Source organism: Tasmannia lanceolata, unplaced genomic scaffold (genome assembly GCF_043159265.1).
Source record: "Tasmannia lanceolata isolate RefF3 unplaced genomic scaffold, GAP_Taslan_0.1 ptg000003l, whole genome shotgun sequence".
NCBI classification, from domain to species: Eukaryota; Viridiplantae; Streptophyta; class Magnoliopsida; order Canellales; family Winteraceae; genus Tasmannia; species Tasmannia lanceolata.
Window position 1 is genome coordinate 29343640 of NW_027518680.1, and position 20294 is coordinate 29363933.

Consider the following 20294-nt stretch of genomic DNA (forward strand, 5'->3'; position numbering starts at 1 on the left):
TTATTTTCTTCCGGATGGTGAATTCAAAGACGTCCGGTCTTTATTATGGCGGGGTGATAGTGTCGTTTGATTCGATAAACGGAATTCGTTCTGACATTTCATTTGCGGTCAAATTATAGCGGGGGTTTGTTTAGATTCAGTGACGTACAGGCTATAGCGGATGAGTGTACTAGTGGATGCGAGTCATGAATCCGGTCGGAAGGTGTTTACTGGCCGTGAGCTACCCTTGGTGCACAAATATCGTTCCGACGATAACTTTTGATCCGCCCGTCAGATCGTAGCGATTCTTATATTGATTCGGGGCTACTCGGGAAGATTAATCGCGCGATGACAGCCCTGGCGGTCATCCGGCTTCCCGACATGCTCGGATCGTCCATCCGGTGTAATCTAGCAGGATTTTTTCGCACTTTCATTTAAACGGACTTCGTACGACAATGCGAGTGGAAACTCTTTATTACTTTGACAATGGAAAGGCATGCTGGGTGCGATCATACCAGCACAAATGCACTGGATCCCATCAGAACTCCGAAGTTAAGCGTGCTTGGGCGAGAGTAGTACTAGGATGGGTGACCTCCTGGGAAGTCCTCGTGTTGCACCCCTGTCACTTTTTTCGGCTATCTACCACTTTTTTCGAACAATCTTTCGGTTCTGGAACATCGATGCGAACTGAAACGCACGTTTAGTGCGTCGCCTCCTACGTTTCGGTTCGGATCTTTTTATTTTCTTCCGGATGGTGAATTTAAAGACGTCCGGTCTTTATTATGGCGGGGTGATAGTGTCGTTTGATTCGATAAACGGAATTCGTTCTGACATTTCATTTGCAGTCAAATTATAGCGGGGGTTTGTTTAGATTCAGTGACGTACAGGCTATAGCGGATGAGTGTACTAGTGGATGCGAGTCATGAATCCGGTCGGAAGGTGTTTACTGGCCGTGAGCTACCCTTGGTGCACAAATATCGTTCCGACGATAACTTTTGATCCGCCCGTCAGATCGTGGCGATTCTTATATTGATTCGGGGGTACTCGGGAAGATTCATCGCGCGATGACAGCCCTGGCGGTCATCCGGCTTCCCGACATGCTCGGATCGTCCATCCGGTGTCATCTAGCAGGATTTTTTCGCACTTTCATTTAAACGGACTTCGTACGACAATGCGAGTGGAAACTCTTTATTACTTTGACAATGGAGAGGCATGCTGGGTGCGATCATACCAGCACAAATGCACTGGATCCCATCAGAACTCCGAAGTTAAGCGTGCTTGGGCGAGAGTAGTACTAGGATGGGTGACCTCCTGGGAAGTCCTCGTGTTGCACCCCTGTCACTTTTTTCGGCTATCTACCACTTTTTTCGAACAATCTTTCGGTTCTGGAACATCGATGCGAACTGAAACGCACGTTTAGTGCGTCGCCTCCTACGTTTCGGTTCGGATCTTTTTATTTTCTTCCGGATGGTGAATTTAAAGACGTCCGGTCTTTATTATGGCGGGGTGATAGTGTCGTTTGATTCGATAAACGGAATTCGTTCTGACATTTCATTTGCAGTCAAATTATAGCGGGGGTTTGTTTAGATTCAGTGACGTACAGGCTATAGCGGATGAGTGTACTAGTGGATGCGAGTCATGAATCCGGTCGGAAGGTGTTTACTGGCCGTGAGCTACCCTTGGTGCACAAATATCGTTCCGACGATAACTTTTGATCCGCCCGTCAGATCGTGGCGATTCTTATATTGATTCGGGGGTACTCGGGAAGATTAATCGCGCGATGACAGCCCTGGCGGTCATCCGGCTTCCCGACATGCTCGGATCGTCCATCCGGTGTCATCTAGCAGGATTTTTTCGCACTTTCATTTAAACGGACTTCGTACGACAATGCGAGTGGAAACTCTTTATTACTTTGACAATGGAAAGGCATGCTGGGTGCGATCATACCAGCACAAATGCACTGGATCCCATCAGAACTCCGAAGTTAAGCGTGCTTGGGCGAGAGTAGTACTAGGATGGGTGACCTCCTGGGAAGTCCTCGTGTTGCACCCCTGTCACTTTTTTCGGCTATCTACCACTTTTTTCGAACAATCTTTCGGTTCTGGAACATCGATGCGAACTGAAACGCACGTTTAGTGCGTCGCCTCCTACGTTTCGGTTCGGATCTTTTTATTTTCTTCCGGATGGTGAATTCAAAGACGTCCGGTCTTTATTATGGCGGGGTGATAGTGTCGTTTGATTCGATAAACGGAATTCGTTCTGACATTTCATTTGCAGTCAAATTATAGCGGGGGTTTGTTTAGATTCAGTGACGTACAGGCTATAGCGGATGAGTGTACTAGTGGATGTGAGTCATGAATCCGGTCGGAAGGTGTTTACTGGCCGTGAGCTACCCTTGGTGCACAAATATCGTTCCGACGATAACTTTTGATCCGCCCGTCAGATCGTGGCGATTCTTATATTGATTCGGGGGTACTCGGGAAGATCCATCGCGCGATGACAGCTCTGGCGGTCATCCGGCTTCCCGACATGCTCGGATCGTCCATCCGGTGTCATCTAGCAGGATTTTTTCGCACTTTCATTTAAACGGACTTCGTACGACAATGCGAGTGGAAACTCTTTATTACTTTGACAATGGAGAGGCATGCTGGGTGCGATCATACCAGCACAAATGCACTGGATCCCATCAGAACTCCGAAGTTAAGCGTGCTTGGGCGAGAGTAGTACTAGGATGGGTGACCTCCTGGGAAGTCCTCGTGTTGCACCCCTGTCACTTTTTTCGGCTATCTACCACTTTTTTCGAACAATCTTTCGGTTCTGGAACATCGATGCGAACTGAAACGCACGTTTAGTGCGTCGCCTCCTACGTTTCGGTTCGGATCTTTTTATTTTCTTCCGGATGGTGAATTTAAAGACGTCCGGTCTTTATTATGGCGGGGTGATAGTGTCGTTTGATTCGATAAACGGAATTCGTTCTGACATTTCATTTGCAGTCAAATTATAGCGGGGGTTTGTTTAGATTCAGTGACGTACAGGCTATAGCGGATGAGTGTACTAGTGGATGCGAGTCATGAATCCGGTCGGAAGGTGTTTACTGGCCGTGAGCTACCCTTGGTGCACAAATATCGTTCCGACGATAACTTTTGATCCGCCCGTCAGATCGTGGCGATTCTTATATTGATTCGGGGGTACTCGGGAAGATTCATCGCGCGATGACAGCCCTGGCGGTCATCCGGCTTCCCGACATGCTCGGATCGTCCATCCGGTGTCATCTAGCAGGATTTTTTCGCACTTTCATTTAAACGGACTTCGTACGACAATGCGAGTGGAAACTCTTTATTACTTTGACAATGGAAAGGCATGCTGGGTGCGATCATACCAGCACAAATGCACTGGATCCCATCAGAACTCCGAAGTTAAGCGTGCTTGGGCGAGAGTAGTACTAGGATGGGTGACCTCCTGGGAAGTCCTCGTGTTGCACCCCTGTCACTTTTTTCGGCTATCTACCACTTTTTTCGAACAATCTTTCGGTTCTGGAACATCGATGCGAACTGAAACGCACGTTTAGTGCGTCGCCTCCTACGTTTCGGTTCGGATCTTTTTATTTTCTTCCGGATGGTGAATTCAAAGACGTCCGGTCTTTATTATGGCGGGGTGATAGTGTCGTTTGATTCGATAAACGGAATTCGTTCTGACATTTCATTTGCAGTCAAATTATAGCGGGGGTTTGTTTAGATTCAGTGACGTACAGGCTATAGCGGATGAGTGTACTAGTGGATGTGAGTCATGAATCCGGTCGGAAGGTGTTTACTGGCCGTGAGCTACCCTTGGTGCACAAATATCGTTCCGACGATAACTTTTGATCCGCCCGTCAGATCGTGGCGATTCTTATATTGATTCGGGGGTACTCGGGAAGATCCATCGCGCGATGACAGCTCTAGCGGTCATCCGGCTTCCCGACATGCTCGGATCGTCCATCCGGTGTCATCTAGCAGGATTTTTTCGCACTTTCATTTAAACGGACTTCGTACGACAATGCGAGTGGAAACTCTTTATTACTTTGACAATGGAGAGGCATGCTGGGTGCGATCATACCAGCACAAATGCACTGGATCCCATCAGAACTCCGAAGTTAAGCGTGCTTGGGCGAGAGTAGTACTAGGATGGGTGACCTCCTGGGAAGTCCTCGTGTTGCACCCCTGTCACTTTTTTCGGCTATCTACCACTTTTTTCGAACAATCTTTCGGTTCTGGAACATCGATGCGAACTGAAACGCACGTTTAGTGCGTCGCCTCCTACGTTTCGGTTCGGATCTTTTTATTTTCTTCCGGATGGTGAATTCAAAGACGTCCGGTCTTTATTATGGCGGGGTGATAGTGTCGTTTGATTCGATAAACGGAATTCGTTCTGACATTTCATTTGCGGTCAAATTATAGCGGGGGTTTGTTTAGATTCAGTGATGTACAGGCTATAGCGGATGAGTGTACTAGTGGATGCGAGTCATGAATCCGGTCGGAAGGTGTTTACTGGCCGTGAGCTACCCTTGGTGCACAAATATCGTTCCGACGATAACTTTTGATCCGCCCGTCAGATCGTGGCGATTCTTATATTGATTCGGGGCTACTCGGGAAGATTCATCGCGCGATGACAGCCTTGGCGGTCATCCGGCTTCCCGACATGCTCGGATCGTCCATCCGGTGTCATCTAGCAGGATTTTTTCGCACTTTCATTTAAACGGACTTCGTACGACAATGCGAGTGGAAACTCTTTATTACTTTGACAATGGAAAGGCATGCTGGGTGCGATCATACCAGCACAAATGCACTGGATCCCATCAGAACTCCGAAGTTAAGCGTGCTTGGGCGAGAGTAGTACTAGGATGGGTGACCTCCTGGGAAGTCCTCGTGTTGCACCCCTGTCACTTTTTTCGGCTATCTACCACTTTTTTCGAACAATCTTTCGGTTCTGGAACATCGATGCGAACTGAAACGCACGTTTAGTGCGTCGCCTCCTACGTTTCGGTTCGGATCTTTTTATTTTCTTCCGGATGGTGAATTCAAAGACGTCCGGTCTTTATTATGGCGGGGTGATAGTGTCGTTTGATTCGATAAACGGAATTCGTTCTGACATTTCATTTGCGGTCAAATTATAGCGGGGGTTTGTTTAGATTCAGTGACGTACAGGCTATAGCGGATGAGTGTACTAGTGGATGCGAGTCATGAATCCGGTCGGAAGGTGTTTACTGGCCGTGAGCTACCCTTGGTGCACAAATATCGTTCCGACGATAACTTTTGATCCGCCCGTCAGATCGTAGCGATTCTTATATTGATTCGGGGCTACTCGGGAAGATTAATCGCGCGATGACAGCCCTGGCGGTCATCCGGCTTCCCGACATGCTCGGATCGTCCATCCGGTGTAATCTAGCAGGATTTTTTCGCACTTTCATTTAAACGGACTTCGTACGACAATGCGAGTGGAAACTCTTTATTACTTTGACAATGGAAAGGCATGCTGGGTGCGATCATACCAGCACAAATGCACTGGATCCCATCAGAACTCCGAAGTTAAGCGTGCTTGGGCGAGAGTAGTACTAGGATGGGTGACCTCCTGGGAAGTCCTCGTGTTGCACCCCTGTCACTTTTTTCGGCTATCTACCACTTTTTTCGAACAATCTTTCGGTTCTGGAACATCGATGCGAACTGAAACGCACGTTTAGTGCGTCGCCTCCTACGTTTCGGTTCGGATCTTTTTATTTTCTTCCGGATGGTGAATTTAAAGACGTCCGGTCTTTATTATGGCGGGGTGATAGTGTCGTTTGATTCGATAAACGGAATTCGTTCTGACATTTCATTTGCAGTCAAATTATAGCGGGGGTTTGTTTAGATTCAGTGACGTACAGGCTATAGCGGATGAGTGTACTAGTGGATGCGAGTCATGAATCCGGTCGGAAGGTGTTTACTGGCCGTGAGCTACCCTTGGTGCACAAATATCGTTCCGACGATAACTTTTGATCCGCCCGTCAGATCGTGGCGATTCTTATATTGATTCGGGGGTACTCGGGAAGATTCATCGCGCGATGACAGCCCTGGCGGTCATCCGGCTTCCCGACATGCTCGGATCGTCCATCCGGTGTCATCTAGCAGGATTTTTTCGCACTTTCATTTAAACGGACTTCGTACGACAATGCGAGTGGAAACTCTTTATTACTTTGACAATGGAGAGGCATGCTGGGTGCGATCATACCAGCACAAATGCACTGGATCCCATCAGAACTCCGAAGTTAAGCGTGCTTGGGCGAGAGTAGTACTAGGATGGGTGACCTCCTGGGAAGTCCTCGTGTTGCACCCCTGTCACTTTTTTCGGCTATCTACCACTTTTTTCGAACAATCTTTCGGTTCTGGAACATCGATGCGAACTGAAACGCACGTTTAGTGCGTCGCCTCCTACGTTTCGGTTCGGATCTTTTTATTTTCTTCCGGATGGTGAATTCAAAGACGTCCGGTCTTTATTATGGCGGGGTGATAGTGTCGTTTGATTCGATAAACGGAATTCGTTCTGACATTTCATTTGCAGTCAAATTATAGCGGGGGTTTGTTTAGATTCAGTGACGTACAGGCTATAGCGGATGAGTGTACTAGTGGATGTGAGTCATGAATCCGGTCGGAAGGTGTTTACTGGCCGTGAGCTACCCTTGGTGCACAAATATCGTTCCGACGATAACTTTTGATCCGCCCGTCAGATCGTGGCGATTCTTATATTGATTCGGGGGTACTCGGGAAGATCCATCGCGCGATGACAGCTCTGGCGGTCATCCGGCTTCCCGACATGCTCGGATCGTCCATCCGGTGTCATCTAGCAGGATTTTTTCGCACTTTCATTTAAACGGACTTCGTACGACAATGCGAGTGGAAACTCTTTATTACTTTGACAATGGAGAGGCATGCTGGGTGCGATCATACCAGCACAAATGCACAGGATCCCATCAGAACTCCGAAGTTAAGCGTGCTTGGGCGAGAGTAGTACTAGGATGGGTGACCTCCTGGGAAGTCCTCGTGTTGCACCCCTGTCACTTTTTTCGGCTATCTACCACTTTTTTCGAACAATCTTTCGGTTCTGGAACATCGATGCGAACTGAAACGCACGTTTAGTGCGTCGCCTCCTACGTTTCGGTTCGGATCTTTTTATTTTCTTCCGGATGGTGAATTCAAAGACGTCCGGTCTTTATTATGGCGGGGTGATAGTGTCGTTTGATTCGATAAACGGAATTCGTTCTGACATTTCATTTGCGGTCAAATTATAGCGGGGGTTTGTTTAGATTCAGTGATGTACAGGCTATAGCGGATGAGTGTACTAGTGGATGCGAGTCATGAATCCGGTCGGAAGGTGTTTACTGGCCGTGAGCTACCCTTGGTGCACAAATATCGTTCCGACGATAACTTTTGATCCGCCCGTCAGATCGTGGCGATTCTTATATTGATTCGGGGGTACTCGGGAAGATTCATCGCGCGATGACAGCCCTGGCGGTCATCCGGCTTCCCGACATGCTCGGATCGTCCATCCGGTGTCATCTAGCAGGATTTTTTCGCACTTTCATTTAAACGGACTTCGTACGACAATGCGAGTGGAAACTCTTTATTACTTTGACAATGGAGAGGCATGCTGGGTGCGATCATACCAGCACAAATGCACTGGATCCCATCAGAACTCCGAAGTTAAGCGTGCTTGGGCGAGAGTAGTACTAGGATGGGTGACCTCCTGGGAAGTCCTCGTGTTGCACCCCTGTCACTTTTTTCGGCTATCTACCACTTTTTTCGAACAATCTTTCGGTTCTGGAACATCGATGCGAACTGAAACGCACGTTTAGTGCGTCGCCTCCTACGTTTCGGTTCGGATCTTTTTATTTTCTTCCGGATGGTGAATTCAAAGACGTCCGGTCTTTATTATGGCGGGGTGATAGTGTCGTTTGATTCGATAAACGGAATTCGTTCTGACATTTCATTTGCGGTCAAATTATAGCGGGGGTTTGTTTAGATTCAGTGACGTACAGGCTATAGCGGATGAGTGTACTAGTGGATGCGAGTCATGAATCCGGTCGGAAGGTGTTTACTGGCCGTGAGCTACCCTTGGTGCACAAATATCGTTCCGACGATAACTTTTGATCCGCCCGTCAGATCGTGGCGATTCTTATATTGATTCGGGGGTACTCGGGAAGAATCATCGCGCGATGACAGCCCTGGCGGTCATCCGGCTTCCCGACATGCTCGGATCGTCCATCCGGTGTCATCTAGCAGGATTTTTTCGCACTTTCATTTAAACGGACTTCGTACGACAATGCGAGTGGAAACTCTTTATTACTTTGACAATGGAGAGGCATGCTGGGTGCGATCATACCAGCACAAATGCACAGGATCCCATCAGAACTCCGAAGTTAAGCGTGCTTGGGCGAGAGTAGTACTAGGATGGGTGACCTCCTGGGAAGTCCTCGTGTTGCACCCCTGTCACTTTTTTCGGCTATCTACCACTTTTTTCGAACAATCTTTCGGTTCTGGAACATCGATGCGAACTGAAACGCACGTTTAGTGCGTCGCCTCCTACGTTTCGGTTCGGATCTTTTTATTTTCTTCCGGATGGTGAATTCAAAGACGTCCGGTCTTTATTATGGCGGGGTGATAGTGTCGTTTGATTCGATAAACGGAATTCGTTCTGACATTTCATTTGCAGTCAAATTATAGCGGGGGTTTGTTTAGATTCAGTGACGTACAGGCTATAGCGGATGAGTGTACTAGTGGATGTGAGTCATGAATCCGGTCGGAAGGTGTTTACTGGCCGTGAGCTACCCTTGGTGCACAAATATCGTTCCGACGATAACTTTTGATCCGCCCGTCAGATCGTGGCGATTCTTATATTGATTCGGGGGTACTCGGGAAGATCCATCGCGCGATGACAGCTCTGGCGGTCATCCGGCTTCCCGACATGCTCGGATCGTCCATCCGGTGTCATCTAGCAGGATTTTTTCGCACTTTCATTTAAACGGACTTCGTACGACAATGCGAGTGGAAACTCTTTATTACTTTGACAATGGAGAGGCATGCTGGGTGCGATCATACCAGCACAAATGCACTGGATCCCATCAGAACTCCGAAGTTAAGCGTGCTTGGGCGAGAGTAGTACTAGGATGGGTGACCTCCTGGGAAGTCCTCGTGTTGCACCCCTGTCACTTTTTTCGGCTATCTACCACTTTTTTCGAACAATCTTTCGGTTCTGGAACATCGATGCGAACTGAAACGCACGTTTAGTGCGTCGCCTCCTACGTTTCGGTTCGGATCTTTTTATTTTCTTCCGGATGGTGAATTTAAAGACGTCCGGTCTTTATTATGGCGGGGTGATAGTGTCGTTTGATTCGATAAACGGAATTCGTTCTGACATTTCATTTGCAGTCAAATTATAGCGGGGGTTTGTTTAGATTCAGTGACGTACAGGCTATAGCGGATGAGTGTACTAGTGGATGCGAGTCATGAATCCGGTCGGAAGGTGTTTACTGGCCGTGAGCTACCCTTGGTGCACAAATATCGTTCCGACGATAACTTTTGATCCGCCCGTCAGATCGTGGCGATTCTTATATTGATTCGGGGGTACTCGGGAAGATTCATCGCGCGATGACAGCCCTGGCGGTCATCCGGCTTCCCGACATGCTCGGATCGTCCATCCGGTGTCATCTAGCAGGATTTTTTCGCACTTTCATTTAAACGGACTTCGTACGACAATGCGAGTGGAAACTCTTTATTACTTTGACAATGGAAAGGCATGCTGGGTGCGATCATACCAGCACAAATGCACTGGATCCCATCAGAACTCCGAAGTTAAGCGTGCTTGGGCGAGAGTAGTACTAGGATGGGTGACCTCCTGGGAAGTCCTCGTGTTGCACCCCTGTCACTTTTTTCGGCTATCTACCACTTTTTTCGAACAATCTTTCGGTTCTGGAACATCGATGCGAACTGAAACGCACGTTTAGTGCGTCGCCTCCTACGTTTCGGTTCGGATCTTTTTATTTTCTTCCGGATGGTGAATTCAAAGACGTCCGGTCTTTATTATGGCGGGGTGATAGTGTCGTTTGATTCGATAAACGGAATTCGTTCTGACATTTCATTTGCAGTCAAATTATAGCGGGGGTTTGTTTAGATTCAGTGACGTACAGGCTATAGCGGATGAGTGTACTAGTGGATGTGAGTCATGAATCCGGTCGGAAGGTGTTTACTGGCCGTGAGCTACCCTTGGTGCACAAATATCGTTCCGACGATAACTTTTGATCCGCCCGTCAGATCGTGGCGATTCTTATATTGATTCGGGGGTACTCGGGAAGATCCATCGCGCGATGACAGCTCTAGCGGTCATCCGGCTTCCCGACATGCTCGGATCGTCCATCCGGTGTCATCTAGCAGGATTTTTTCGCACTTTCATTTAAACGGACTTCGTACGACAATGCGAGTGGAAACTCTTTATTACTTTGACAATGGAGAGGCATGCTGGGTGCGATCATACCAGCACAAATGCACTGGATCCCATCAGAACTCCGAAGTTAAGCGTGCTTGGGCGAGAGTAGTACTAGGATGGGTGACCTCCTGGGAAGTCCTCGTGTTGCACCCCTGTCACTTTTTTCGGCTATCTACCACTTTTTTCGAACAATCTTTCGGTTCTGGAACATCGATGCGAACTGAAACGCACGTTTAGTGCGTCGCCTCCTACGTTTCGGTTCGGATCTTTTTATTTTCTTCCGGATGGTGAATTCAAAGACGTCCGGTCTTTATTATGGCGGGGTGATAGTGTCGTTTGATTCGATAAACGGAATTCGTTCTGACATTTCATTTGCGGTCAAATTATAGCGGGGGTTTGTTTAGATTCAGTGATGTACAGGCTATAGCGGATGAGTGTACTAGTGGATGCGAGTCATGAATCCGGTCGGAAGGTGTTTACTGGCCGTGAGCTACCCTTGGTGCACAAATATCGTTCCGACGATAACTTTTGATCCGCCCGTCAGATCGTGGCGATTCTTATATTGATTCGGGGCTACTCGGGAAGATTCATCGCGCGATGACAGCCTTGGCGGTCATCCGGCTTCCCGACATGCTCGGATCGTCCATCCGGTGTCATCTAGCAGGATTTTTTCGCACTTTCATTTAAACGGACTTCGTACGACAATGCGAGTGGAAACTCTTTATTACTTTGACAATGGAAAGGCATGCTGGGTGCGATCATACCAGCACAAATGCACTGGATCCCATCAGAACTCCGAAGTTAAGCGTGCTTGGGCGAGAGTAGTACTAGGATGGGTGACCTCCTGGGAAGTCCTCGTGTTGCACCCCTGTCACTTTTTTCGGCTATCTACCACTTTTTTCGAACAATCTTTCGGTTCTGGAACATCGATGCGAACTGAAACGCACGTTTAGTGCGTCGCCTCCTACGTTTCGGTTCGGATCTTTTTATTTTCTTCCGGATGGTGAATTCAAAGACGTCCGGTCTTTATTATGGCGGGGTGATAGTGTCGTTTGATTCGATAAACGGAATTCGTTCTGACATTTCATTTGCGGTCAAATTATAGCGGGGGTTTGTTTAGATTCAGTGACGTACAGGCTATAGCGGATGAGTGTACTAGTGGATGCGAGTCATGAATCCGGTCGGAAGGTGTTTACTGGCCGTGAGCTACCCTTGGTGCACAAATATCGTTCCGACGATAACTTTTGATCCGCCCGTCAGATCGTAGCGATTCTTATATTGATTCGGGGCTACTCGGGAAGATTAATCGCGCGATGACAGCCCTGGCGGTCATCCGGCTTCCCGACATGCTCGGATCGTCCATCCGGTGTAATCTAGCAGGATTTTTTCGCACTTTCATTTAAACGGACTTCGTACGACAATGCGAGTGGAAACTCTTTATTACTTTGACAATGGAAAGGCATGCTGGGTGCGATCATACCAGCACAAATGCACTGGATCCCATCAGAACTCCGAAGTTAAGCGTGCTTGGGCGAGAGTAGTACTAGGATGGGTGACCTCCTGGGAAGTCCTCGTGTTGCACCCCTGTCACTTTTTTCGGCTATCTACCACTTTTTTCGAACAATCTTTCGGTTCTGGAACATCGATGCGAACTGAAACGCACGTTTAGTGCGTCGCCTCCTACGTTTCGGTTCGGATCTTTTTATTTTCTTCCGGATGGTGAATTTAAAGACGTCCGGTCTTTATTATGGCGGGGTGATAGTGTCGTTTGATTCGATAAACGGAATTCGTTCTGACATTTCATTTGCAGTCAAATTATAGCGGGGGTTTGTTTAGATTCAGTGACGTACAGGCTATAGCGGATGAGTGTACTAGTGGATGCGAGTCATGAATCCGGTCGGAAGGTGTTTACTGGCCGTGAGCTACCCTTGGTGCACAAATATCGTTCCGACGATAACTTTTGATCCGCCCGTCAGATCGTGGCGATTCTTATATTGATTCGGGGGTACTCGGGAAGATTCATCGCGCGATGACAGCCCTGGCGGTCATCCGGCTTCCCGACATGCTCGGATCGTCCATCCGGTGTCATCTAGCAGGATTTTTTCGCACTTTCATTTAAACGGACTTCGTACGACAATGCGAGTGGAAACTCTTTATTACTTTGACAATGGAGAGGCATGCTGGGTGCGATCATACCAGCACAAATGCACTGGATCCCATCAGAACTCCGAAGTTAAGCGTGCTTGGGCGAGAGTAGTACTAGGATGGGTGACCTCCTGGGAAGTCCTCGTGTTGCACCCCTGTCACTTTTTTCGGCTATCTACCACTTTTTTCGAACAATCTTTCGGTTCTGGAACATCGATGCGAACTGAAACGCACGTTTAGTGCGTCGCCTCCTACGTTTCGGTTCGGATCTTTTTATTTTCTTCCGGATGGTGAATTCAAAGACGTCCGGTCTTTATTATGGCGGGGTGATAGTGTCGTTTGATTCGATAAACGGAATTCGTTCTGACATTTCATTTGCAGTCAAATTATAGCGGGGGTTTGTTTAGATTCAGTGACGTACAGGCTATAGCGGATGAGTGTACTAGTGGATGTGAGTCATGAATCCGGTCGGAAGGTGTTTACTGGCCGTGAGCTACCCTTGGTGCACAAATATCGTTCCGACGATAACTTTTGATCCGCCCGTCAGATCGTGGCGATTCTTATATTGATTCGGGGGTACTCGGGAAGATCCATCGCGCGATGACAGCTCTGGCGGTCATCCGGCTTCCCGACATGCTCGGATCGTCCATCCGGTGTCATCTAGCAGGATTTTTTCGCACTTTCATTTAAACGGACTTCGTACGACAATGCGAGTGGAAACTCTTTATTACTTTGACAATGGAGAGGCATGCTGGGTGCGATCATACCAGCACAAATGCACAGGATCCCATCAGAACTCCGAAGTTAAGCGTGCTTGGGCGAGAGTAGTACTAGGATGGGTGACCTCCTGGGAAGTCCTCGTGTTGCACCCCTGTCACTTTTTTCGGCTATCTACCACTTTTTTCGAACAATCTTTCGGTTCTGGAACATCGATGCGAACTGAAACGCACGTTTAGTGCGTCGCCTCCTACGTTTCGGTTCGGATCTTTTTATTTTCTTCCGGATGGTGAATTCAAAGACGTCCGGTCTTTATTATGGCGGGGTGATAGTGTCGTTTGATTCGATAAACGGAATTCGTTCTGACATTTCATTTGCGGTCAAATTATAGCGGGGGTTTGTTTAGATTCAGTGATGTACAGGCTATAGCGGATGAGTGTACTAGTGGATGCGAGTCATGAATCCGGTCGGAAGGTGTTTACTGGCCGTGAGCTACCCTTGGTGCACAAATATCGTTCCGACGATAACTTTTGATCCGCCCGTCAGATCGTGGCGATTCTTATATTGATTCGGGGGTACTCGGGAAGATTCATCGCGCGATGACAGCCCTGGCGGTCATCCGGCTTCCCGACATGCTCGGATCGTCCATCCGGTGTCATCTAGCAGGATTTTTTCGCACTTTCATTTAAACGGACTTCGTACGACAATGCGAGTGGAAACTCTTTATTACTTTGACAATGGAGAGGCATGCTGGGTGCGATCATACCAGCACAAATGCACTGGATCCCATCAGAACTCCGAAGTTAAGCGTGCTTGGGCGAGAGTAGTACTAGGATGGGTGACCTCCTGGGAAGTCCTCGTGTTGCACCCCTGTCACTTTTTTCGGCTATCTACCACTTTTTTCGAACAATCTTTCGGTTCTGGAACATCGATGCGAACTGAAACGCACGTTTAGTGCGTCGCCTCCTACGTTTCGGTTCGGATCTTTTTATTTTCTTCCGGATGGTGAATTCAAAGACGTCCGGTCTTTATTATGGCGGGGTGATAGTGTCGTTTGATTCGATAAACGGAATTCGTTCTGACATTTCATTTGCGGTCAAATTATAGCGGGGGTTTGTTTAGATTCAGTGACGTACAGGCTATAGCGGATGAGTGTACTAGTGGATGCGAGTCATGAATCCGGTCGGAAGGTGTTTACTGGCCGTGAGCTACCCTTGGTGCACAAATATCGTTCCGACGATAACTTTTGATCCGCCCGTCAGATCGTGGCGATTCTTATATTGATTCGGGGGTACTCGGGAAGAATCATCGCGCGATGACAGCCCTGGCGGTCATCCGGCTTCCCGACATGCTCGGATCGTCCATCCGGTGTCATCTAGCAGGATTTTTTCGCACTTTCATTTAAACGGACTTCGTACGACAATGCGAGTGGAAACTCTTTATTACTTTGACAATGGAGAGGCATGCTGGGTGCGATCATACCAGCACAAATGCACAGGATCCCATCAGAACTCCGAAGTTAAGCGTGCTTGGGCGAGAGTAGTACTAGGATGGGTGACCTCCTGGGAAGTCCTCGTGTTGCACCCCTGTCACTTTTTTCGGCTATCTACCACTTTTTTCGAACAATCTTTCGGTTCTGGAACATCGATGCGAACTGAAACGCACGTTTAGTGCGTCGCCTCCTACGTTTCGGTTCGGATCTTTTTATTTTCTTCCAGATGGTGAATTCAAAGACGTCCGGTCTTTATTATGGCGGGGTGATAGTGTCGTTTGATTCGATAAACGGAATTCGTTCTGACATTTCATTTGCAGTCAAATTATAGCGGGGGTTTGTTTAGATTCAGTGACATACAGGCTATAGCGGATGAGTGTACTAGTGGATGCGAGTCATGAATCCGGTCGGAAGGTGTTTACTGGCCGTGAGCTACCCTTGGTGCACAAATATCGTTCCGACGATAACTTTTGATCCGCCCGTCAGATCGTGGCGATTCTTATATTGATTCGGGGGTACTCGGGAAGATTCATCGCGCGATGACAGCCCTGGCGGTCATCCGGCTTCCCGACATGCTCGGATCGTCCATCCGGTGTCATCTAGCAGGATTTTTTCGCACTTTCATTTAAACGGACTTCGTACGACAATGCGAGTGGAAACTCTTTATTACTTTGACAATGGAGAGGCATGCTGGGTGCGATCATACCAGCACAAATGCACTGGATCCCATCAGAACTCCGAAGTTAAGCGTGCTTGGGCGAGAGTAGTACTAGGATGGGTGACCTCCTGGGAAGTCCTCGTGTTGCACCCCTGTCACTTTTTTCGGCTATCTACCACTTTTTTCGAACAATCTTTCGGTTCTGGAACATCGATGCGAACTGAAACGCACGTTTAGTGCGTCGCCTCCTACGTTTCGGTTCGGATCTTTTTATTTTCTTCCGGATGGTGAATTCAAAGACGTCCGGTCTTTATTATGGCGGGGTGATAGTGTCGTTTGATTCGATAAACGGAATTCGTTCTAACATTTCATTTGCAGTCAAATTATAGCGGGGGTTTGTTTAGATTCAGTGACGTACAGGCTATAGCGGATGAGTGTACTAGTGGATGCGAGTCATGAATCCGGTCGGAAGGTGTTTACTGGCCGTGAGCTACCCTTGGTGCACAAATATCGTTCCGACGATAACTTTTGATCCGCCCGTCAGATCGTAGCGATTCTTATATTGATTGGGGGCTACTCGGGAAGATTAATCGCGCGATGACAGCCCTGGCGGTCATCCGGCTTCCCGACATGCTCGGATCGTCCATCCGGTGTAATCTAGCAGGATTTTTTCGCACTTTCATTTAAACGGACTTCGTACGACAATGCGAGTGGAAACTCTTTATTACTTTGACAATGGAAAGGCATGCTGGCTGCGATCATACCAGCACAAATGCACTGGATCCCATCAGAACTCCGAAGTTAAGCGTGCTTGGGCGAGAGTAGTACTAGGATGGGTGACCTCCTGGGAAGTCCTCGTGTTGCACCCCTGTCACTTTTTCGGCTATCTACCACTTTTTTCGAACAATCTTTCGGTTCTGGAACATCGATGCGAACTGAAACGCACGTTTAGTGCGTCGCCTCCTACGTTTCGGTTCGGATCTTTTTATTTTCTTCCGGATGGTGAATTCAAACACGTCCGGTCTTTATTATGGCGGGGTGATAGTGTCGTTTGATTCGATAAACGGAATTCGTTCTGACATTTCATTTGCGGTCAAATTATAGCGGGGGTTTGTTTAGATTCAGTGACGTACAGGCTATAGCGGATGAGTGTACTAGTGGATGCGAGTCATGAATCCGGTCGGAAGGTGTTTACTGGCCGTGAGCTACCCTTGGTGCACAAATATCGTTCCGACGATAACTTTTGATCCGCCCGTCAGATCGTAGCGATTCTTATATTGATTGGGGGCTACTCGGGAAGATTAATCGCGCGATGACAGCCCTGGCGGTCATCCGGCTTCCCGACATTCTCGGATCGTCCATCCGGTGTAATCTAGCAGGATTTTTTCGCACTTTCATTTAAACGGACTTCGTACGACAATGCGAGTTGAAACTCTTTATTACTTTGACAATGGAAAGGCATGCTGGCTGCGATCATACCAGCACAAATGCACTGGATCCCATCAGAACTCCGAAGTTAAGCGTGCTTGGGCGAGAGTAGTACTAGGATGGGTGACCTCCTGGGAAGTCCTCGTGTTGCACCCCTGTCACTTTTTTCGGCTATCTACCACTTTTTTCGAACAATCTTTCGGTTCTGGAACATCGATGCGAACTGAAACGCACGTTTAGTGCGTCGCCTCCTACGTTTCGGTTCGGATCTTTTTATTTTCTTCCGGATGGTGAATTCAAAGACGTCCGGTCTTTATTATGGCGGGGTGATAGTGTCGTTTGATTCGATAAACGGAATTCGTTCTAACATTTCATTTGCAGTCAAATTATAGCGGGGGTTTGTTTAGATTCAGTGACGTACAGGCTATAGCGGATGAGTGTACTAGTGGATGCGAGTCATGAATCCGGTCGGAAGGTGTTTACTGGCCGTGAGCTACCCTTGGTGCACAAATATCGTTCCGACGATAACTTTTGATCCGCCCGTCAGATCGTAGCGATTCTTATATTGATTGGGGGCTACTCGGGAAGATTAATCGCGCGATGACAGCCCTGGCGGTCATCCGGCTTCCCGACATGCTCGGATCGTCCATCCGGTGTAATCTAGCAGGATTTTTTCGCACTTTCATTTAAACGGACTTCGTACGACAATGCGAGTGGAAACTCTTTATTACTTTGACAATGGAAAGGCATGCTGGCTGCGATCATACCAGCACAAATGCACTGGATCCCATCAGAACTCCGAAGTTAAGCGTGCTTGGGCGAGAGTAGTACTAGGATGGGTGACCTCCTGGGAAGTCCTCGTGTTGCACCCCTGTCACTTTTTCGGCTATCTACCACTTTTTTCGAACAATCTTTCGGTTCTGGAACATCGATGCGAACTGAAACGCACGTTTAGTGCGTCGCCTCCTACGTTTCGGTTCGGATCTTTTTATTTTCTTCCGGATGGTGAATTCAAACACGTCCGGTCTTTATTATGGCGGGGTGATAGTGTCGTTTGATTCGATAAACGGAATTCGTTCTGACATTTCATTTGCGGTCAAATTATAGCGGGGGTTTGTTTAGATTCAGTGACGTACAGGCTATAGCGGATGAGTGTACTAGTGGATGCGAGTCATGAATCCGGTCGGAAGGTGTTTACTGGCCGTGAGCTACCCTTGGTGCACAAATATCGTTCCGACGATAACTTTTGATCCGCCCGTCAGATCGTAGCGATTCTTATATTGATTGGGGGCTACTCGGGAAGATTAATCGCGCGATGACAGCCCTGGCGGTCATCCGGCTTCCCGACATTCTCGGATCGTCCATCCGGTGTAATCTAGCAGGATTTTTTCGCACTTTCATTTAAACGGACTTCGTACGACAATGCGAGTTGAAACTCTTTATTACTTTGACAATGGAAAGGCATGCTGGCTGCGATCATACCAGCACAAATGCACTGGATCCCATCAGAACTCCGAAGTTAAGCGTGCTTGGGCGAGAGTAGTACTAGGATGGGTGACCTCCTGGGAAGTCCTCGTGTTGCACCCCTGTCACTTTTTTCGGCTATCTACCACTTTTTTCGAACAATCTTTCGGTTCTGGAACATCGATGCGAACTGAAACGCACGTTTAGTGCGTCGCCTCCTACGTTTCGGTTCGGATCTTTTTATTTTCTTCCGGATGGTGAATTCAAAGACGTCCGGTCTTTATTATGGCGGGGTGATAGTGTCGTTTGATTCGATAAACGGAATTCGTTCTGACATTTCATTTGCGGTCAAATTATAGCGGGGGTTTGTTTAGATTCAGTGACGTACAGGCTATAGCGGATGAGTGTACTAGTGGATGCGAGTCATGAATCCGGTCGGAAGGTGTTTACTGGCCGTGAGCTACCCTTGGTGCACAAATATCGTTCCGACGATAACTTTTGATCCGCCCGTCAGATCGTAGCGATTCTTATATTGATTCGGGGCTACTCGGGAAGATTAATCGCGCGATGACAGCCCTGGCGGTCATCCGGCTTCCCGACATGCTCGGATCGTCCATCCGGTGTAATCTAGCAGGATTTTTTCGCACTTTCATTTAAACGGACTTCGTACGACAATGCGAGTGGAAACTCTTTATTACTTTGACAATGGAAAGGCATGCTGGGTGCGATCATACCAGCACAAATGCACTGGATCCCATCAGAACTCCGAAGTTAAGCGTGCTTGGGCGAGAGTAGTACTAGGATGGGTGACCTCCTGGGAAGTCCTCGTGTTGCACCCCTGTCACTTTTTTCGGCTATCTACCACTTTTTTCGAACAATCTTTCGGTTCTGGAACATCGATGCGAACTGAAACGCACGTTTAGTGCGTCGCCTCCTACGTTTCGGTTCGGATCTTTTTATTTTCTTCCGGATGGTGAATTCAAAGACGTCCGGTCTTTATTATGGCGGGGTGATAGTGTCGTTTGATTCGATAAACGGAATTCGTTCTGACATTTCATTTGCAGTCAAATTATAGCGGGGGTTTGTTTAGATTCAGTGACGTACAGGCTATAGCGGATGAGTGTACTAGTGGATGCGAGTCATGAATCCGGTCGGAAGGTGTTTACTGGCCGTGAGCTACCCTTGGTGCACAAATATCGTTCCGACGATAACTTTTGATCCGCCCGTCAGATCGTGGCGATTCTTATATTGATTCGGGGGTACTCGGGAAGAATCATCGCGCGATGACAGCCCTGGCGGTCATCCGGCTTCCCGACATGCTCGGATCGTCCATCCGGTGTCATCTAGCAGGATTTTTTCGCACTTTCATTTAAACGGACTTCGTACGACAATGCGAGTGGAAACTCTTTATTACTTTGACAATGGAGAGGCATGCTGGGTGCGATCATACCAGCACAAATGCACTGGATCCCATCAGAACTCCGAAGTTAAGCGTGCTTGGGCGAGAGTAGTACTAGGATGGGTGACCTCCTGGGAAGTCCTCGTGTTGCACCCCTGTCACTTTTTTCGGCTATCTACCACTTTTTTCGAACAATCTTTCGGTTCTGGAACATCGATGCGAACTGAAACGCACGTTTAGTGCGTCGCCTCCTACGTTTCGGTTCGGATCTTTTTATTTTCTTCCGGATGGTGAATTCAAAGACGTCCGGTCTTTATTATGGCGAGGTGATAGTGTCGTTTGATTCGATAAACGGAATTCGTTCTGACATTTCATTTGCGGTCAAATTATAGCGGGGGTTTGTTTAGATTCAGTGACGTACAGGCTATAGCGGATGAGTGTACTAGTGGATGCGAGTCATGAATCCGGTCGGAAGGTGTTTACTGGCCGTGAGCTACCCTTGGTGCACAAATATCGTTCCG

The 20294-nt window shown here is 48.0% G+C and overlaps 28 non-coding genes across 28 annotated transcripts; all 28 read left to right on the forward strand.

Moving 5' to 3' along the window:
* The first annotated feature begins 480 nt into the window (after positions 1–480).
* LOC143870542 (5S ribosomal RNA) lies at positions 481–599 on the forward strand. Its single transcript, XR_013245319.1, has one exon. It is a non-coding gene; the product is annotated as a 5S ribosomal RNA (ribosomal RNA).
* A 597-nt stretch (positions 600–1196) lies between these two features.
* On the forward strand, positions 1197–1315 carry LOC143870543 (5S ribosomal RNA). The gene has a single exon (XR_013245320.1). It is a non-coding gene; the product is annotated as a 5S ribosomal RNA (ribosomal RNA).
* Positions 1316–1912: 597 nt separating this feature from the next.
* LOC143870544 (5S ribosomal RNA) lies at positions 1913–2031 on the forward strand. Its single transcript, XR_013245321.1, has one exon. It is a non-coding gene; the product is annotated as a 5S ribosomal RNA (ribosomal RNA).
* Positions 2032–2628: 597 nt separating this feature from the next.
* On the forward strand, positions 2629–2747 carry LOC143870545 (5S ribosomal RNA). Its single transcript, XR_013245322.1, has one exon. It is a non-coding gene; the product is annotated as a 5S ribosomal RNA (ribosomal RNA).
* Positions 2748–3344: 597 nt separating this feature from the next.
* LOC143870547 (5S ribosomal RNA) lies at positions 3345–3463 on the forward strand. Its single transcript, XR_013245323.1, has one exon. It is a non-coding gene; the product is annotated as a 5S ribosomal RNA (ribosomal RNA).
* A 597-nt stretch (positions 3464–4060) lies between these two features.
* Positions 4061–4179, forward strand: LOC143870548 (5S ribosomal RNA). Its single transcript, XR_013245324.1, has one exon. It is a non-coding gene; the product is annotated as a 5S ribosomal RNA (ribosomal RNA).
* A 597-nt stretch (positions 4180–4776) lies between these two features.
* Positions 4777–4895, forward strand: LOC143870549 (5S ribosomal RNA). Its single transcript, XR_013245325.1, has one exon. It is a non-coding gene; the product is annotated as a 5S ribosomal RNA (ribosomal RNA).
* Positions 4896–5492: 597 nt separating this feature from the next.
* On the forward strand, positions 5493–5611 carry LOC143870550 (5S ribosomal RNA). The gene has a single exon (XR_013245326.1). It is a non-coding gene; the product is annotated as a 5S ribosomal RNA (ribosomal RNA).
* Positions 5612–6208: 597 nt separating this feature from the next.
* On the forward strand, positions 6209–6327 carry LOC143870552 (5S ribosomal RNA). The gene has a single exon (XR_013245328.1). It is a non-coding gene; the product is annotated as a 5S ribosomal RNA (ribosomal RNA).
* A 597-nt stretch (positions 6328–6924) lies between these two features.
* Positions 6925–7043, forward strand: LOC143873268 (5S ribosomal RNA). The gene has a single exon (XR_013247987.1). It is a non-coding gene; the product is annotated as a 5S ribosomal RNA (ribosomal RNA).
* A 597-nt stretch (positions 7044–7640) lies between these two features.
* Positions 7641–7759, forward strand: LOC143870553 (5S ribosomal RNA). The gene has a single exon (XR_013245329.1). It is a non-coding gene; the product is annotated as a 5S ribosomal RNA (ribosomal RNA).
* Positions 7760–8356: 597 nt separating this feature from the next.
* LOC143873269 (5S ribosomal RNA) lies at positions 8357–8475 on the forward strand. The gene has a single exon (XR_013247988.1). It is a non-coding gene; the product is annotated as a 5S ribosomal RNA (ribosomal RNA).
* A 597-nt stretch (positions 8476–9072) lies between these two features.
* Positions 9073–9191, forward strand: LOC143870554 (5S ribosomal RNA). The gene has a single exon (XR_013245330.1). It is a non-coding gene; the product is annotated as a 5S ribosomal RNA (ribosomal RNA).
* A 597-nt stretch (positions 9192–9788) lies between these two features.
* On the forward strand, positions 9789–9907 carry LOC143870555 (5S ribosomal RNA). The gene has a single exon (XR_013245331.1). It is a non-coding gene; the product is annotated as a 5S ribosomal RNA (ribosomal RNA).
* A 597-nt stretch (positions 9908–10504) lies between these two features.
* LOC143870556 (5S ribosomal RNA) lies at positions 10505–10623 on the forward strand. The gene has a single exon (XR_013245332.1). It is a non-coding gene; the product is annotated as a 5S ribosomal RNA (ribosomal RNA).
* A 597-nt stretch (positions 10624–11220) lies between these two features.
* LOC143870557 (5S ribosomal RNA) lies at positions 11221–11339 on the forward strand. Its single transcript, XR_013245333.1, has one exon. It is a non-coding gene; the product is annotated as a 5S ribosomal RNA (ribosomal RNA).
* A 597-nt stretch (positions 11340–11936) lies between these two features.
* LOC143870558 (5S ribosomal RNA) lies at positions 11937–12055 on the forward strand. The gene has a single exon (XR_013245334.1). It is a non-coding gene; the product is annotated as a 5S ribosomal RNA (ribosomal RNA).
* Positions 12056–12652: 597 nt separating this feature from the next.
* On the forward strand, positions 12653–12771 carry LOC143870559 (5S ribosomal RNA). Its single transcript, XR_013245335.1, has one exon. It is a non-coding gene; the product is annotated as a 5S ribosomal RNA (ribosomal RNA).
* Positions 12772–13368: 597 nt separating this feature from the next.
* Positions 13369–13487, forward strand: LOC143873270 (5S ribosomal RNA). The gene has a single exon (XR_013247989.1). It is a non-coding gene; the product is annotated as a 5S ribosomal RNA (ribosomal RNA).
* Positions 13488–14084: 597 nt separating this feature from the next.
* Positions 14085–14203, forward strand: LOC143870560 (5S ribosomal RNA). The gene has a single exon (XR_013245336.1). It is a non-coding gene; the product is annotated as a 5S ribosomal RNA (ribosomal RNA).
* Positions 14204–14800: 597 nt separating this feature from the next.
* Positions 14801–14919, forward strand: LOC143873274 (5S ribosomal RNA). The gene has a single exon (XR_013247991.1). It is a non-coding gene; the product is annotated as a 5S ribosomal RNA (ribosomal RNA).
* A 597-nt stretch (positions 14920–15516) lies between these two features.
* LOC143870561 (5S ribosomal RNA) lies at positions 15517–15635 on the forward strand. Its single transcript, XR_013245337.1, has one exon. It is a non-coding gene; the product is annotated as a 5S ribosomal RNA (ribosomal RNA).
* A 597-nt stretch (positions 15636–16232) lies between these two features.
* On the forward strand, positions 16233–16351 carry LOC143873685 (5S ribosomal RNA). Its single transcript, XR_013248387.1, has one exon. It is a non-coding gene; the product is annotated as a 5S ribosomal RNA (ribosomal RNA).
* Positions 16352–16947: 596 nt separating this feature from the next.
* On the forward strand, positions 16948–17066 carry LOC143873686 (5S ribosomal RNA). Its single transcript, XR_013248388.1, has one exon. It is a non-coding gene; the product is annotated as a 5S ribosomal RNA (ribosomal RNA).
* A 597-nt stretch (positions 17067–17663) lies between these two features.
* LOC143873687 (5S ribosomal RNA) lies at positions 17664–17782 on the forward strand. The gene has a single exon (XR_013248389.1). It is a non-coding gene; the product is annotated as a 5S ribosomal RNA (ribosomal RNA).
* A 596-nt stretch (positions 17783–18378) lies between these two features.
* Positions 18379–18497, forward strand: LOC143873688 (5S ribosomal RNA). Its single transcript, XR_013248390.1, has one exon. It is a non-coding gene; the product is annotated as a 5S ribosomal RNA (ribosomal RNA).
* A 597-nt stretch (positions 18498–19094) lies between these two features.
* On the forward strand, positions 19095–19213 carry LOC143870564 (5S ribosomal RNA). The gene has a single exon (XR_013245339.1). It is a non-coding gene; the product is annotated as a 5S ribosomal RNA (ribosomal RNA).
* A 597-nt stretch (positions 19214–19810) lies between these two features.
* On the forward strand, positions 19811–19929 carry LOC143870565 (5S ribosomal RNA). The gene has a single exon (XR_013245340.1). It is a non-coding gene; the product is annotated as a 5S ribosomal RNA (ribosomal RNA).
* Positions 19930–20294: the final 365 nt, after the last annotated feature.